This window comes from Physeter macrocephalus, chromosome 9, assembly GCF_002837175.3.
Source record: "Physeter macrocephalus isolate SW-GA chromosome 9, ASM283717v5, whole genome shotgun sequence".
Lineage (NCBI taxonomy): Eukaryota > Metazoa > Chordata > Mammalia > Artiodactyla > Physeteridae > Physeter > Physeter macrocephalus.
The window spans coordinates 48,445,469-48,462,629 of NC_041222.1; the positions used below are offsets into that span (position 1 = coordinate 48,445,469).

General features: G+C 37.6%; 1 protein-coding gene across 7 annotated transcripts in view; it reads left to right on the forward strand.

The window, feature by feature from the left end:
• The window catches only part of RIC1 (RIC1 homolog, RAB6A GEF complex partner 1), a 174,437-nt gene that overhangs the window by 16,445 nt on the left and 140,831 nt on the right, over positions 1-17,161 (forward strand). The gene's annotated exons all lie outside the window — the stretch shown is intronic.

Consider the following 17,161-nt stretch of genomic DNA (forward strand, 5'->3'; position numbering starts at 1 on the left):
CACCATTTTATCTTCCAGCTCACTTATCTGTTCTTCTGCTTCAGTTATTCTGTTATTGATTCCTTCTAGAGTATTTTTAATTTTAGTAATTGTGTTGTTCATCACTGTTTGTTTGCTCTTTAGTTCTTCTAGATCCTTCTTAAATGTTTCTTGTATTTCCTTCATTCTGTTTCTGAGATTTTGGGTCATCTTTACTATCATTACTCTGAATTCTTTTTCAGGTAGGTTCCCTATTTTGTTTTCATTTATTTGGTCTTGTAGGTTTTTACCTTGCTCCTTCGTCTGTAACTTATTTTTTTGTCGTTTCATTTTTCTTTTTTTGATGGGCGGTTCTGTATTCCTGTCTTACTGGTTGTTTGTCCTGAGATGTCCAGCACTAGAGTTTGCAGGCAGTTGGATAGAGCCTTGGTGCTGAGATGAGTACCTCTGGGAGGCCTCACTCTGATCGATATTCCTTAGGGTCTGAGGTTCTCTGTTAGTCCAGCGTTTTGGACTTGGAGCTCCCACCACAGGAGCTTGGGCCCGACCTCTGGCCTGGGAACCAAGGTCCCGCAAGCTTTGTGGCATGTTGTAAAAAAAAAAAAAAAAAAAAAAAAGAAAGAAAAAAGGAAAAAAAGCAGTACGATTCAAAGAATAAAAAAGGAAATAAAATTAGGAAGATAAAATATGTATTAGTAAAAATTAAACTATAATTGAAACAACTGCAGTAAGGTAAAATAAAGCTACAGCAGGAGAAAGAATGGAAAAAAAAATGGGGGTGTGGGAGAAGCCAAACGAAAAGAATGATTGCAAAGTATAAAGAATAAAATAAAATTAGAAAAATGAAAGATTTATTAGGAAAAATAAGAATATAAAAGAATCAACAACAGTGAACCAACAAGGTAAAACAGAACCCCAATCTAAAAGAAAAAGGAAAAAAAAAATGCCTTGGCTATAGGGGTGGAGTTTAAGCGGGGGTGGAACTTAGGCAGATGAGGGGTTTAGCATGGGGTGGGACCTAGGCGGGTGGGATGTGCCGTTTGAGTGTGGGGCAGGGCCTCTGCTTAGGACCTGTGTGGAAGGGAAGAGGCAGCCTTCCACGAAAGAAGGGCATGTGGAGTGTGGAGTTCCAGTGTTTAGAAGTAGGGCCCTGAGTGAGGGTGTGTGGGTGGTGTTTAGGCCCAGCACGTTGGAGGGGGTCTCTGAGTGTAGAGGTAGGGCCCTGGGTTGGGGGTGTAGTGGTGGGGTTTGTGTTCCTGCGCAGGAGGAGGGAGGCTTCAAGGGCAGAGGATTAGGCCCGGGAGCCCAACAGGCTCCCCAGTGCCTAAGTGGACAGGATAGCACTGGCCGTGTTCCCTTCTGTTCCTTCGTGCCCCTCGCCCACTTTCTCTCCCAGGGTCTCCCCCATTGCTGCTGGACCCCTAACAGTGGGTGGGTCCCTCTGGGTGTAGGAAGTCCTCTCCTCCCCTCCCCCAGCCACCCTTCAGGGGTGCTGGTCCTGGAGTTCTGGCCTTTGTTTTTGCTCCCCTTCCCTCCCTCCCACACCCTCAGGACCCACATGGCTGGAGGGGACCTAGGTGGGCAGAGGATCAGGCCTGGGATCTCAGCAGGTTCCTGGGGGCCCACATGGGCAGGGGAAACCTGGCCACGCTCCCTTTTGATCCTCTGCCCCCCAGTGGTTCCCCTTTTCCCCCTTTGGGCATGGGAACCCTTCCCCTCCCCCAGCCACCCCTCAGGGGTGCCAGTCCTGTCTCGCCTCCACTTCTCCTCCCCCTTCATTCCCCCCCACACCCCACGTCCTACCCTGTCACTGGGGTTCTTCCTGTGCCTTTAGGTGTCCGTGGTCCCCCACCAGTGCCTGGTAGGTGCCCTAGTTGTGAGGAGACACGAATTCTGCATCCTCCTAGTACGCTGTCTTGACTCTGTCCTCCTCATTGTCGTTTTGATTTGCATCTCTAATGACAAGTGATGTTGAGTACCTTTTAATGTGTTTATTGACTGTTCATGTATCTTTTTTGGAGAAACATCTGTTCCAGTTCTTTGCCCATTTTAAAATTGGGTAATTTTTCTTTTTGTTGTTGAGCTGTAGGAGTTCTGTATGTACAGTTGACCCTTGAACATCACGGGTTTGACCTGCATGGGTCCACTTATATGTGAATGTTTTTCAGTAGTAGATACTATAGTACTACATTCTCTGTGGTTGCTTGAAATCTCAGATGTGGAGCTGCAGTTATGGAGGGCCAACTGTTAAGTTATACTCAGATTTTTGACACATGGTCAATTCCTGCATTGCAAGGGTGAGCTGTATTCTGAATATCAGTTTCTTATATATGATTTGCAAATATTTTCTCCCATTATGTGGGTTGCCATTGTACTCTTTTACTTTTGATGAAGTCCAACTTAACTAGTTTTTCTTCTGTTGCCTGTGCTTTTGGTGTCATATGTAAGAAATCATTGCAAATCCAAAGTCATGAAGTTTTTGCTCTTTGTTCTTGTTTTTTTTAAAATGAATTTATTTATTTTATTTTAGGCTGTGTTGGGTCTTCATTGCTGTGCTTGGGCTTTCTGTAGTTGCGGAGAGTAGGAGCTACTCTTCATTGCGGTGCGCGGGCTTCTCATTGCAGTGGCTTCTGTTGTTGCGGAGCACGGGCTCTAGGCGTGCGGACTTCAGTAGTTGTGGCACACGGGTTTAGTTGTTCCGTGGCATGTGGGATCTTCCTGGATCAGGGCTTGAACCTGTGTCCCCTGCTTTGGCAGATAGATTCTTAACCACTGTGCCACTAGGGAAGCCCCACCTTTTGTTTTTCTTCTAAGAGTTTTATGGTTTTAGCTTATATGTAGGAATGTGATCCATTTTGAGTTGATTTTTTTTTTTTTTTTTTTTTTTTTTTGGCGGTACGCGGGCCTCTCACTGTTGTGGCCTCTCCCATTGCGGAGCACAGGCTCCGGACATGCAGGCTCAGCAGCCATGGCTCACGGGCCCAGCCACTCCACAGCATGTGGGATCCTCCCAGACCGGGGCACGAACCTGTGTCCCCTGCATCGGCAGGCGGACTCTCAACCACTGCGCCACCAGGGAAGCCCTTGAGTTGATTTTTATATGTGGTGTGAGATAAGGATCAAATTTTATTTTTTTCCTTGTGGGTATTCATGTTTCCTGGTGCAGTTTGTTAAACATTGTCCTTTTCCCCCATTGAATGGTTTTGGCACCCTTGTTGAAAATCAGCCACATATATGAGGGTTTATTCCTGGGCTCTGTTGTATTCTATTGTTGTGTATGTCAGTCTTTATGCCATAGCTTTTTTTTTGATTACCATAGCTTTGTAGTAAGTTTTGAAATCAGAAAGTGTGACACCTTCAACTTTTTTCAAGATTGTTTTGACTATTTGGGGTCCCTTGAGATTCCATATTTTAGGATGAATTTTCATATTTTTGCAAAAACCTGGTGTTGTGATTTTGATAGGGCCTGCATTGAATCTGTACATTGGTTTGGGTAGTACTGACATCTTAACATTATTTTTTAACCCATGAGCATGAGGTGTCTTTTTATTTATATGCATCTTCTTTATTTCAGCAATGTTTTGTAGATTTCAGCATACATGTCTTTCACTTCCTTGGTTAAGCTTAATTCTAAGTACTTTATTCTTTTCTATATTTACTTATTTATTTTCTATATATTTTTATTTTCCACTATAAATGGAGTGGTTTTCTTTATTTTTAGATGTTTATTACATAGAAATGGAATTGATTTTTGTGTGTTGATATTGCATCCTGCAACTGTGCTAAATGGTTAATCAATTCTAACACTTTTATGTGGAATCTGTAGGGTTTTCTACATAAAAGATCATGTTTTCAGAGAACAGAGATAATTCTACTGCTCTTCTAGTTTGGATGCCTTTTATTTCATATTCTTGCTAATTGCCCTGGCCAGGACTTACAGTATGTTTTGAAGGGAAGTAGTGAAAGTGAACATCCTTGTCTTATTCCTGACCTTAGGGAAAATGTTTTCAGGTTTTTTTGTTTTTTTTTTGTTTGTTTGTTTGTTTTTGTGGTACACAGGCCTCTCACTGCTGTGGCCTCTCCCGTGGCAGAGCACAGGCTCCGGACGCACAGGCTCAGTGGCCACGGCTTATGGGCCCAGCCGGGCCTAGCCGCTCCGCGGCATGTGGGATCTTCCCGGACCGGTGCATGAACCCGTGTCCCCTGCATCGGCAGGCGGATTCTCAAGCACTGCGCCACCAGGGAAGCCCCGTTTTCAGTTTTTACCATCAAGTATGATGTTGACTAATTTTTTTATGTATTGGTTTTACTACATTGAGGTAGTTTCCTCTATTCCTAATTTGTTGAATGTTCTTGTCGTGAAAGGGTGTTAGAGTTTTGTCTAATGCTTTTTTACTGAGATGGTCATGTGGTGTTTTTCTTTCTTTCTGTTAATGTGGTGTCCTACATTGATTTTTCTTGTGTTGAACCATCCTTGCATTCCAGGAATAAATCTCACTGGTTTATAATTCTTTTCATACTGCTGTTAAATTTGGTTTGCTAGTATCTTGTTGAGGATTTTTGCATATGTATTCTTCAGGGATATTGACCTGTAGTTTTGTTTTCTTGTGAGTCTTTGTCTGACTTTAGTATCTTTAGGGTAATGCTGGGCTCATAGGATGAGTTACTAAGTGGTCCTGTTTCAGTCTTTTGAAAGAGTTTGAGGAGAATTGGTGTTTATTTCAATTGTTTGATAGAATTCACTAGTGAAACCGTATGGACTTTTCTTTCTTTGATTACTGATTTAATCTTATAAATTTATTCAGATTTTCTATTTCTTCAACATTCACTTGTAGAATTTGTCCGTTTTATCTAAGTTTTCTGATTGGTCAGGATACAGTTGTTCAGAGTACTCTCTTATAATCATTTTTACTTTTGTAAAATCAGTAGTAATGTTTCCCCTTTCACTTCTGAGTTTAGTTATTTGAGTCATTTTTCCTTAGTCAGTCTACCTAAAGGTTTCTCTCAGTTTTGTTGATCTTTTAGAAGAACAAACTCCTGGTTTCTTTGATTTTTCTCTGTTTTGCTCTTTTTCACTTTATTTCTGTCTGCTCTAATCTTTATTATTTCATTCTTCTAGGTTTGGGTTAATTCATTCTTCGTGTATTTCCATAAGATGTAAAGTAATGTTGGTTTGAGATCTTTTTCTTTTAATGTAAGCATTTAGTTGTAAGTTTCCTACTTTGCACTGCTTTTGTTGCATCCCATGTGTTGTAGTGTGTTGTGTTTTCATTTTCATTTGTCTCAGGATATTTTCTGATTTCCTTTGTGACTTTTTTTTCTTTTCCATGGGTTGCTTAAGAGTGGGTTTATTTCCACATTTGTGAATTTTTTGTTTTTCTTTTTGCTGTTGATCTTTACTTTCATTCCATTGTGATCAGAAAAAATACTTTGGATTGTTTCAGTGTTTTAAAGTTTATTAAGACTTGTTTTGTAGCCTAACCTATAATCTGTCTTGGAGAATATTCCATGTGCATTTGACAAAAATGTGTGTTTTTCTGTCATTGTATGGAGTGATCTGTGTATTTCTTTTAAGTCAAATTAGTCTGTAGTGTTGTTCAAATTCTCTATTTTCTTTTTGATTTTTTTTGTCTGGTTCTGTTCTCAGGTGCTTTCTTTGAGGTATTATTGTCATGTATGTTATATGTTGTAAACCCAACAGTGCAGTGTGATTTATTTTTAAGTTATTGTTTTATAAAGGCTGATATATTTTAGAGAAATTAGAAGGAGGAAAGATAAAAATATATTTATTCAGTCTTTTACCTTTATCCATTTACCATGTCTCGTGCTCTTTGTTTCTTCCTTTGGATTTGAGTTACCATCTTGCTCAGTAGTTCTCCAAATTACCCCTGGTTCGGTGATTTGCTAGGAAGACTCACATTACACAGCATATAGTCATGTTCATGACTGTGATTTATTACAACAAAAGGATATGAAGCAAATTTGCCAAAGGGGAAAAGTTTAGGGGGCAAAATCTGGAGGAACCAGCTTCAGGCTTCAAATAGTCCTCTTTCAGTGCAGTCATGTAGGATGTGCTTATTTTCTCCATTAAATTGTGACAACATTTGTGTAATGTTTAATATTAGGGAAGCTTGTTATGGACCTAGTCCCCAAGGTTTTTACTGGGGACTTTCTGCCCAGCACCTACCGAATTACACATTCTCTGAAAGAAAACAGGTGTTTCAGCATAAGCCATTTGATTTGTATAAACAGTTTAGGTACAGTCAGCCACTCTAATTAGTTTTGGAATGGTGGGAACCCTCCCAAAATCCAAGTTCCCAGATGCAAGCTCAGGACCAACCTTGCAGGCAGGCGTTTTTTTTTTTGTTGTCTGTCTGTTTTTTTAGTACAGCAGTCTTAGGCCTGTTAACTCTTTTCTGCATACCTTTTGTTGTCCTTTCCTTTTTTCCTGAGGGATTTCTTTTAGTATTTCTCATAAGGCAAGTGGGATAAGAACAAATCTCTTTATCTGGGAATGTCTGTCTTTACAGTTCCAAAAGATAGTTTTGCTGGATATAGAATTCATGGTTGACAGTTTTTCTGTTTTAGCATTTAAATATGTCCTTTCAGTGTCTTCTTGGTCTCCATTGTTTCTGACAAGTCAGCCATTAATTGTTTTTTTGTTGTCTTGTGTGCGATCACTTGTTTTACCTATATTCTTTTAAGATTATCTTTTTGTTAAGTTTAAGTAGTTTTGTGTATGATGTATGTGTGCATGTGTTTACCCCACTGGGATTTTGTCAAGCATTCTGAATCTGTGGCTTAATGTCTATCATAAAACTTGGGACGTTTGCAGTCATTATTTATTCAAATATTTTTTTATTCCATGTATTATCTCCTGGAACTTCCCATTATATGTGCATTGGTGCACTTGATGTCTTAGGGGTCTCTGAGGCTCTCTTCACTTCAGTCTTTCTTTTCTGTTTTTTAGATTGCTTAATTTTATTGAACTGTTTTCACGTTTTTTGATGTACCATCTCAAATCTGCTGCTGAGTCTGTATAATGTTTTCATTTCAGTTATTGTATTGGGTTGGCCAAAAAGTTTGTTCGGATTTTTCCATATGATGTTATGGAAAAACCTGAATGAACTTTTTGGCCAACCCAATACTTCTAAACTGTAGAATTTCTAGAATTGGTTCTGTTTTATTGGTTTTTACTTCTTTTTCGAGATTCCCCATTTGTTCAGGTGTCATCATATTTTTTTTCATTAATTAAACATACTTTCCTTTATTCTTTTAATACGTTTTTCATGACTGATTTGAATTATTTGCCTGCCATTCTGGGCCCACTCACAGGTAGTTTCTTTTTCCTTCAGTCTGGGTCACTCATTATATATCTTCAGACTTTTTATGTTGATGATTGGACATTTTGGATAATTTATTATAATAACTCTAGAGTTTTTTTGTTTGTTTGTTTGTTTTGTTTCCTGAGGGTCATTGTTGCTGATACTTGTTTTAGTATTGTTTTTTAGTAAGTTTCCTGGACTTAATCTGCAAAATTTATCTCCCCTGCAATGTGCAGCCACTGACTAATGTCTCTGCTTATTTTTTCTTATTTTTATTTTTACCATGGCTTTCTAGGTCTGCATAGTGAGTGTTTAGATGTTCAAACATCTTGAGCCAGTAAGGCATCTGCTCTCTGTTGATTGTGGGATGATGTGTGGGTTTGGGAGTACAGGCGAAGTTCAGGACGTTTTAATGTCTGCCCCAGCTTTTACTTCCTGCCAGGCCTTTCTGGAACTTGCTTCCAAACAGCTTCCCAGTGAGCTAGTGATGTGTGGGGAGCTTGGCCTTTCAGTGCTCTTAGCTTTGCATGTACACAGCCTCCGTGACAGACAGGGATGAGTGGAGAGCTTGGGTGCTTCAACGTTTTTCCTTTTTATAAGTCTGCCTCCCATTGAACCAAGGATGTGTGGCAAGCTTATCTGTTCCCTCTTTGACTCTCTGGTTTCCAGGATTTTCCTGTTAAATTTCTTGCTGGTTGAGGGATGTGCTGCTTTCCCAAAGCAGGTATGCAAACTCTGGCTAGCAACACTGTTAGCTTTTTTGTTTGTTTGTTTTCTAAGAATTTGCCACTTTAACAGTGCTGCAGGCTCTATTGCACTCTGCTCCATGTCAAGGCAGCCTACCTTTAGCAGCAGAGCTGCTGGTTTTTCACCAACAGCCCCACCCTGGTGGCACTACTGCCTACCAAGCTTTGGTGAGGGGATGGGAGCAGTCCTGGCAAGAACATCATTTATTGCCACTGTTCTTATCTGAGGTTCAGAAGTTTCCCATGCATAAAATGTTCTTAATTTGTATGCCATCACTTTTCAAATACAGTACAGTTGACGCTTGAATAACACAGGGGTTAGGGGCCCTGACCCTCTGTGTGGTCAAAAATCTGCGTATAACTTTACAGTCAGCCCCCTGTATCCACATTTCCATGTCCATGGGTTCAGCCGACCACAGATTGAGACGTACTGTAGTAATTTACTGAATAAAATCTGCATATGGGTAGACCTGTGCAGTTCAGACCTGTGTTGATCAAGGGTCAACTGTATTTGAAATGTTTGTTTTGACAGTTTTGTACAGTTTTATGGTTGTTTTTTGGGGGAGAGGATTTGCCAGTCTCTTTACTCTCTCATTGTTGGAAGTCCTTGTGATTTAACTTTTGCTAGGTAATTTTATGTTTCTCTAAGTCTTAATGGGGTAAAACTGAGCAAATTGGCTTTGTGTCATAATTCTCAGTCATTAGAAGAAATAATTCCTTAATTTTTCTCTTCAAGCACATGTAATTGTTGACGTAATTTCTGCTTTCTTCTTAAAGCAAGACTGAGCTGTTTTGTTTTGAGTGTGTGTGTGTGTGTGTGTGTGTGAAGTGGTAGGAAGAGAATATGTTTGAAGCTTGGTTATTTACAGTACAGTATTCAGTAGCTTTGGGGTCTCATTTGTCTTACATTACCATATTGTTATCAGTTTCTTTAAAAACCAGATCCACTACCATCAGCTCTGCTGCCATCATCAGTATCACTTGTTTTTGAAACAGAAGGGTGATAGAATTTTTGTTCATTTTTTTTTTACTGTCAGTCACATGAAATATAAATCCCACTGACCTTAAAACTAAAAAAAGAACAAATATAAACTGACAAGTATTGAGTGCATATTGTATGTCAGTCTCTACTTGTTTATTATGTATATTATTTCATGAAATCCTTATAGTAATTTTGGGAGATTGGTCTTAGTTCTGTTTTCCAGATAGGGAAAGTGAGGCTCAAATAAAGTAATTGTGTGACCTAGAGGAAATTATATAATAAATGGCAGAGCTGAGATTCAAACCCACACTTAATGCCAAAGCTTATTTCGTGGGGATTGTCGCGTGCTGCTTCTCCTTATAAAGTAAGAACAATAGCAGTTGAGACAATCTGTTTGAAAGATATCTTAGCAACAACTCAAGTAAAACCATATTCAGATAGTTCTGTTCAGACTTATTGTTTAATAAATGCCCACTAAATTTCAAGCACGGTGTCTAATAATCTTTTGGTATATTCTGTTTAAATGAAATGATACTGTGAAGTAGAATGGATTTTTTCCCATTTTAGACATTTTCATAAGTCTGGGTTCCACCAATTCTGATGTTGAACTAAAGGATTATGAAACTCAGCTGGAAAGATGGCATATAGGAAGAAGAAAAGTCTTAAAACATGGATGTATATTTCAAACGAGAAAAATGTATTGTTTAGTGTATTTTAAAATGTCTACTATTTTTCTGGAATAGGGGAATTAGGTAGTCTCCCTAAGTCTATTTTCCAGATAACAGATTCTGTTTCTTTAAGTCCAACTTATAAATCTTAGTTAATTTTTTTTAAACTCTTTCTGAAGTTCTGTTATTTGTTTTTTCTTTATATGTCATGTAAGTAGTATGTAATAGTGAAGACTCTAAGTCAAATAGTACATAAGACTTCTAGAGTCTTTGTTGTTGATATCATGGTGTGCTGTTGAGGTATGTTGGTCTGTGACCCACAGTTTGCTCTTAACTATATGCTAAGAAATGGAGATAAATTATACAGGTTGCATACCTTCAGCTCTGTACAGTTTATTTCCAGAAATTTCCACCTCTAATTATGTCCAGTTGTGTACACACATAGGACTAAATTGATGGTCCTCTAGAGGGACTAGTGTGGTTTCCTTAATTCATGAGATTTAAGTATTGTTTCCCAATTTAAGAATACAACCAACTCCTTATTTTCTTTATAAAGTTTTTTTTTTTTTTTTTAGTGGTACATGGGCCTCTCACTGTTGTGGCCTTTCCTGTTGCGGAGCACAAGCTCCGGAAGCACAGGCTCAGTGGCCATGGCTCACAGGCCTAGCCGCTCCACGGCATGTGGGATCCTCCCGGACTGGGGCACGAACCCGTGTCCCCTGCATCGGCAGGCGGACTCTCAACCACTGCGCCACCAGGGAAGCCCCTTTATAAAGTTTTATAAAAGTTTTAAAACATACTGAACACCTGGATACTCACCACCTAGAATCAGCAATTTTCAACATTTTCTTTCTCATTTATTTGATTGGGTGTATATGTGTATATGTCTGTGCGTATATATTTGTGGGAACTCTTTGAAAGTTGGAGACATCAAGACACTACAGTAATACCTAACTACTTAGTGTGCATCTTCTAAAAATGACTTAAATATACATAGCCATAATATGAAAATTAATAATTCCCTAATATATTCTATTATGGAGTTTGACTTGAAAATTTCCCCAGTATTCCCCAAGTTACTTTCATAGCCTTTTTCTTTTTTTAGAACAGATCTACTCAAGGATCACGCATTCCATTGGATTGTTATATCTTAACTTAGAAATTGTTATCGCTTAACCTAGGATAGTCTTCCTTCTCTTACTTTCAGTTATTCAATATGTAGATTTTTTTTTTTTTTTTAATACAGTAGGTCACTTTTCTTGAAAGATCACCCTCACACTCTGGATTTGCTTAGTTGTTAATGTTTTCCTTGAATCCGCTATATTTCTTGTAAACTGAAAGTTACGTTTAAAGGTTTGATTAAAGTTAAGCATATCTAGTGTGAATACTTTATGGATGATTTTTGTATTCATGAAATTAATTTTAAAAGTGTTTCCATTCAAGAGTACTTGTTAATTGAGGTAATATTGCACAGGATAAAGAATAGTAATATGGTAGGAGGTAAACAGTCTGGTTTCAGGAGCTTGAAAGTGGGAATCAGGTATTTCTCAAGTATTACTCATTTCGTAAAGGAAAGAAAGAAAATAACCAAAGTTTATTGGCTGTCCTTTTCCTGTACATGAAGGTGATCATCTCAGTTTAATGCCATGAGTATTGGTGTTGAGATTGAGTCATCAGTCACAGTCATTAGCTGCTACCCTTAAGGAAAATTGCACTTTGGAATTCGAGGAATGTTTGAAGCATGGAGTTAATTACTTACTACTACTGACATGGTATCAGTAGAAGAAATTGCATGTTACTGGTAAAAGTGACCTGTGTACTTTGAAAATAATACCTAATGGACTGTCAACAGTTAACCAGAAAACCTTTTTTGAAAATCATCTTAAACATATTAGTAATGTTTCCTGCCTTTGTAAATAGTATTCAGTATACTTAAATGATGGCTTATTTATTTACTTTTAGACTTTTGTTTTTTAATGTACAGTGATGTGTTGTTCTTAAGTGGATATTGACAGGCGTATATACTAATGTAATGACTAGTCCAGTCAGGATTCAGAATATTTTCATCACTCCAGAAAGTTCCATGTCTACTTCTGATCAGCCTGGTTTTTCTCCCCATTCAGGTATCTGGTGGTCCAAGCCCTATACTGCCAGAGAGTTGGGCTGATCTTGTCATTGCTTAAGCTGTAGCAGAAAGCAATATGTTACTGGTGTCTTAAGTAGGAATTTCAAATACATTATCTCGAGGAAGCAGTTGAGAGTTTTGTTCTGTAGTATTTTTAATAGTGTGATCCTGGGACATTAAAATAATAAAACAGCAACAAATAATATCTACAGTGCTTATTGAGCTCTAAGCACTCTGCCAAGTGCTGTTATTTATTTATGCAATTTTTGCAGAACCTACCAGTGAGGTAGGTTCTATTGTTAGATTTATTTTAAAGATGCAGAAACTGAAGCATAGGAGAAATTAGTTTGTTCAAGCTCGCAGAGCTATTAAATGTCAGAGCAAGTATTTGAACCTTGCATTCAGACTTCAGAGCTTGTATTATTAACCACTGTATTATATTCCCTGTTAGTATCTGTGGGCTTAGCAGACCTTCTTGAGCTGGTCAGGGAATCTAATCACCATTTATAGTGAATTTTCCTATATGAACAAAAGAACCCCAGTAATCAACTTAAAAAGACAGATATTGGAACAGTACCTCTTTGAAAGTTGGTGATCCCAGTTAAAAAAATAGGCAATGGATTTGAGTAGGTATTTCTCCAGCGATGATGTAAGATAGCCAATAACCACATGTAAAGATGCTCAATGTGATTTATGCATTAGGGAAATGTAAATAAACCATAAGATACTACCACACTCACTAGAATGGCTACCATTAAAAGGACAGTAGCAAGTGTTGACAAGGAGGTGAAAAAATTAGAACTCTCATGAACTGCTGCTGGGAATGTATAATAAAATAGTGCAGTCACTGTGGAAAACAGTTTGACAGTTCCACAAAAAGTTAAACAGTTATCATATGACCCAGCAATTCCATTCCTAGGTATATAGCCAAAAGAATTGATAACAGGTGTTCAGACAGAAACTTGTGCATGAACATTCATAGCAGCATTTTTCACAATAGCCAAAAGATGGAAACAACCCAAACATCCATCAACAGATGAATGGATAAACACAATGTGGTATATCGATGCAAGGGAATATTACCTCAGTCATAACAGGAATGAAGTATTGATACATGCTACAACATGGATGAACCTTAAAAGATTATGCTAAGTGAAAGGCCACGTGTCGTATGATTCCGTTTATATGAAATCTCCAGAATAGGCAAAACCATGGAGTCAGAAAGTAGATTATTGGTTGCTAGGAGCTGGGGATGGGGGTGGGGAGGGAATGGAGAATGACTACTAATAGATACAGAGTGTCTTATTGGAGTGATTTATAAAATGCTCTGAAATTATATAGGGGTAATGATTGCACAACTCTGAATACACGAAAGCGCAGTAAATTAGACACTGTAAAAAATAAAAAGTAGACTTTAAAAGTTGATGACATTTAGTTTCTCAGACGTAATATACACATATAACTACTTGAAAAGTGTAGAATAGAATTTCCTGGAGGCTGGTATATGGAACTCTTGATACTGTGTGGTAATCTAGGGAAAGACGAGTTGTTTAATCAAATAAACTTGGGAAATATACATACTGTATCTATTGAAGATTACAGTGTACATCAGCCCACTAAAGATTTGCTAAAGCTCTGTGGTAAAGAAACCTGTTTAATGTTAACACAGGATTTTTGTAACTGAATTGGTCTTCAGCCCTTTAAATGAACAATCACCAGTTCTACAGAACCTACTTCATTATATCCAGCATGGAAACCACCGGTCACATATTATTAAAAATTTTAGTTTATTAAGAATTCAGTAAAATAAAATCATTTCCTTAAACTAGCCACATTTCAAGTGCTCAATAGTCACATGTGACTAGCATATACTGTATTGGATAATGCATTTCTCTTGTTGCAGAAAGTTTGCACAGCCTTAGTAGACATACACAATAAGACATACAGTCATAGGATGTTTTTATTTACTCTTAGTGCCCCACTTCTCAATTATTATAGAGGGTTACAAAGAGAATGTTATGGGTTGAATCATGTCTCCCGCCAAAAGATACATAGAAGTCCTAACCCCCAGTACCAGAAAGTACTTTTTATGCAGAAAAATTCATGCCTACTTGAATCTGTGTTACCATGTTACAAGTTACAAGGAAATATCTGATAGACTTCTTTAGATATACATATATTTAGACACAGAGGCAGTTCTGTAAAGAGTAAAATTGCCTCCTAGAAAGGATTTTTTTTTTAATAGAGTCAACAATTGGGGGCCTTTAAACACGTTGATTTCTGCTATTTACAGAGTCAAAGTAGTACTTATTAACATTTATGCAAAATGTAAGTCACTAGAAGAGAGGTGAGACTGAAGACTGCTGGTTGTCTGCTTTACATAAAAATTTAGCAGTTTCATAAGCCCACGTTATTGTACATTATTCTTGTGATATGGATAGAAGCAGAATAACAATATCAGGTTTGATATGCTTTCTGACTCCCAAATTAGGGAAGTCATTCATTTTGAGAAATGAAAAGTTTATAAGATATATAAATATTGAAATAGAGATAAATTAGTAAATACTAAAACATACTGTGATTTTAAATTAGGGATTAAATACTGTCACTCTGATTGGCTCTTTTACCTTTATTAATCCAGTAGGCAAATTATCATCATTGCTGATTATAACAATAGAAACCTTTTTAAAAGCCCCTTTTTTTATTGGTTAACGTTGTCTCCTTTGTCATCAACATTTAAAAATCTTTCAAATAGGTCAGAGATCGCTAAATCATCAAAAATAAAGATGCAGTTTACTCTAATTTGTATCTTGCATGTATGTATTGTAGTTGTGAAACAAATTACAATCAGTTTTTGTTGTTTTTGTCTTCTTTCTGTCCCTCTTACCTTCTGTCATAGTTCAGGTTTCTCTTTTAGGTTTTTGCAGCAGATTCTGAGTAGGCCTCTGTAAGTATGTTTTTTTTTCCCCTTTAGTTAGTTCTTCAAAAGACCATCTAAGATAACTTGTTTTTAACTTTTTTTTTTTTTTTTTTTTGCGGTACGCGGGCCTCTCCCGTTGCGGGGCACAGGCTCCGGACGTGCAGGCCCAGCGGCCACGGCTCCCGGGCCCAGCCGCTCCGCGGCATGTGGGATCTTCCCGGACCGGGGCACGAACCGCGGTACGCGGGCCTCTCCCGTTGCGGAGCACAGGCTCCGGACGTGCAGGCCCAGCGGCCACGGCTCACGGGCCCAGCCGCTCCGCGGCATGTGGGATCCTCCCGGACCTGGGCACGAACCCACGTCCCCTGCATCGACAGGCGGACTCTCAACCACTGCGCCACCAGGGAAGCCCTGTTTTTAACTTTTTAAACTCTTTTAGGATATACTTGACATAAATATAAATATAAATATAATTGACATACACATAAATTGTACATGTTTACAGTGTAAATTTGATTAAGTTTGATGTGTATGCACCCATTAAACCATCACTATAATCATGATAATGAACATATCCATTACCCCCAAATGTTTCCTCCTGTCTCTTTGTAGTGGCTTCCCACTGCCCTCCATCTCTGGGCACTCATCTGCTTACTTTTCTCTCACTGTAGATTAGTTTTCATTTTCTAGAATTTTATATGAATGAAATCAGGCAGTATGTACTTGTTTTTTTGTTGTTCTTGTGTGTCTTTCACTTAGCATAATTATAAAGAGGAAATTAACATTGGTACAGTCTTATTAAAGTACAGATCTCATTGAAATTTTCCCTAATTTTTCTACTGATGTAGTTATTTCTTAGTCTTTTCCATTCAGTAATAGTTGTTCAATTTTCCTTGTCTTTTATGACCTTGATCCTTTTGAAGAATACTGATCAGCTCATTTATAGAATCTATCAGCTTGGGTTTATTTGATTATTCAAATGAATGGAATGCGCTTATGTGTTTTTGGCAGAAATTATCACAAAAATGTCCTTCTCAGTATTATATCGAGTTTATGATGTTCATATATCTTACTCTTGGTGACCTTTACCTTGATCACTTGGTGTCTGCCAGGTTTCTCTACTATAAACTGTCTTTCCTTTTGTAGTTAAAAAGGAACTGGGGGAAGATATTGTGCATATCCTATTTTTCCTGAAACTTTTGCTCACTGATTTTATGTCCATCACTGTATCTTGTCTGCAGCTAATTATGTGGTGTTTATGTAATGATGATTCTCTACATCCTTTTTCCTTCTATATTTAATTGGAATTCTATGTGAGAAAGAGCTGTCCCTTTGCTTTCATTTATTCAGTTACTTACATCAGTATGTTTTTGTATTTACGTGTTAAATACAATGCTGTAATTATTTTATTTAAATTTTTGCCTATTTAAAAAATTGGATTGTATATATATATTTTTTTACTGTGTTTTAAGAATTCTTCATTTGTTCTGGATACAAGTCATTGATGCAGATATGTGATTTGCAAATATTTTTTTCCATTTTGTAGCATGTCTTTTATTCTTTTTAGTAGTGTTTTTTGAAGAGAAGTATTTGATTTTTATAAGGACCAGTCTGTCAGTTTTAATAATATTTATTTTGTGAGCCATGAAATAAATACTGTGTCTTATCTAAGAACTCTTTGCCTAACCCAAGACCACAAAAGATTTTCTCCTATATTCCTGAACTTTGATGGATCAGGTTTTACATATAGGTCTCTAATAGGTGAATTAATTAATTAATAGATGTTATGCATCTATTGCTATATTTAATAGGTTATTTTGATACTTTTGTCTTTTAACTTTTATACTAGGATTAAAAGGAATTTACGTATCATTATAGTATTCTGTGTTTGTCTATATATTTACCTGTACCAGTCAGTTTTATACTTTTTTTATGCTGTAGTGTTGCTGTTCTGTGACCTTTCATTTTAACCTGAAGAACTCCCTTTAGCATTTCTGGTAAGTAGGTCTAGTGGTGATGAACTCCATCAGTTTTTGTTTGTTTGGGAAAGATTTTAATTTTCCTTCTTTTTTGAAGGATAGCTTGCCAGTTATAGTATTCTTGGTTGGTGGCTTTTTTCTTTTAGCACTTAGAATATATCATCCCACTCCTTTCTGGCCTGCAAGGTTTCTGCTGAGAAATTTGCTTATAGTCCTATGGGGGTTCCCTTGTATATGACAAGTTGCCTTTTTCTTCTGCTTTCAAAATTCTCTCTTTGCTTTGACTTTTGACAATTTAATTTTAATTTGTCTCATTGTGGATTTCTTTGAGTTCCTCTTTGGGGTTCTTTGGGCTTTTTGTATCAGGGCATCCATTTCCTGCCAGAGATTTGGGAAGTTTTTAGCCATTATTTCTTTGAAAAACTTTTCTGGTCATT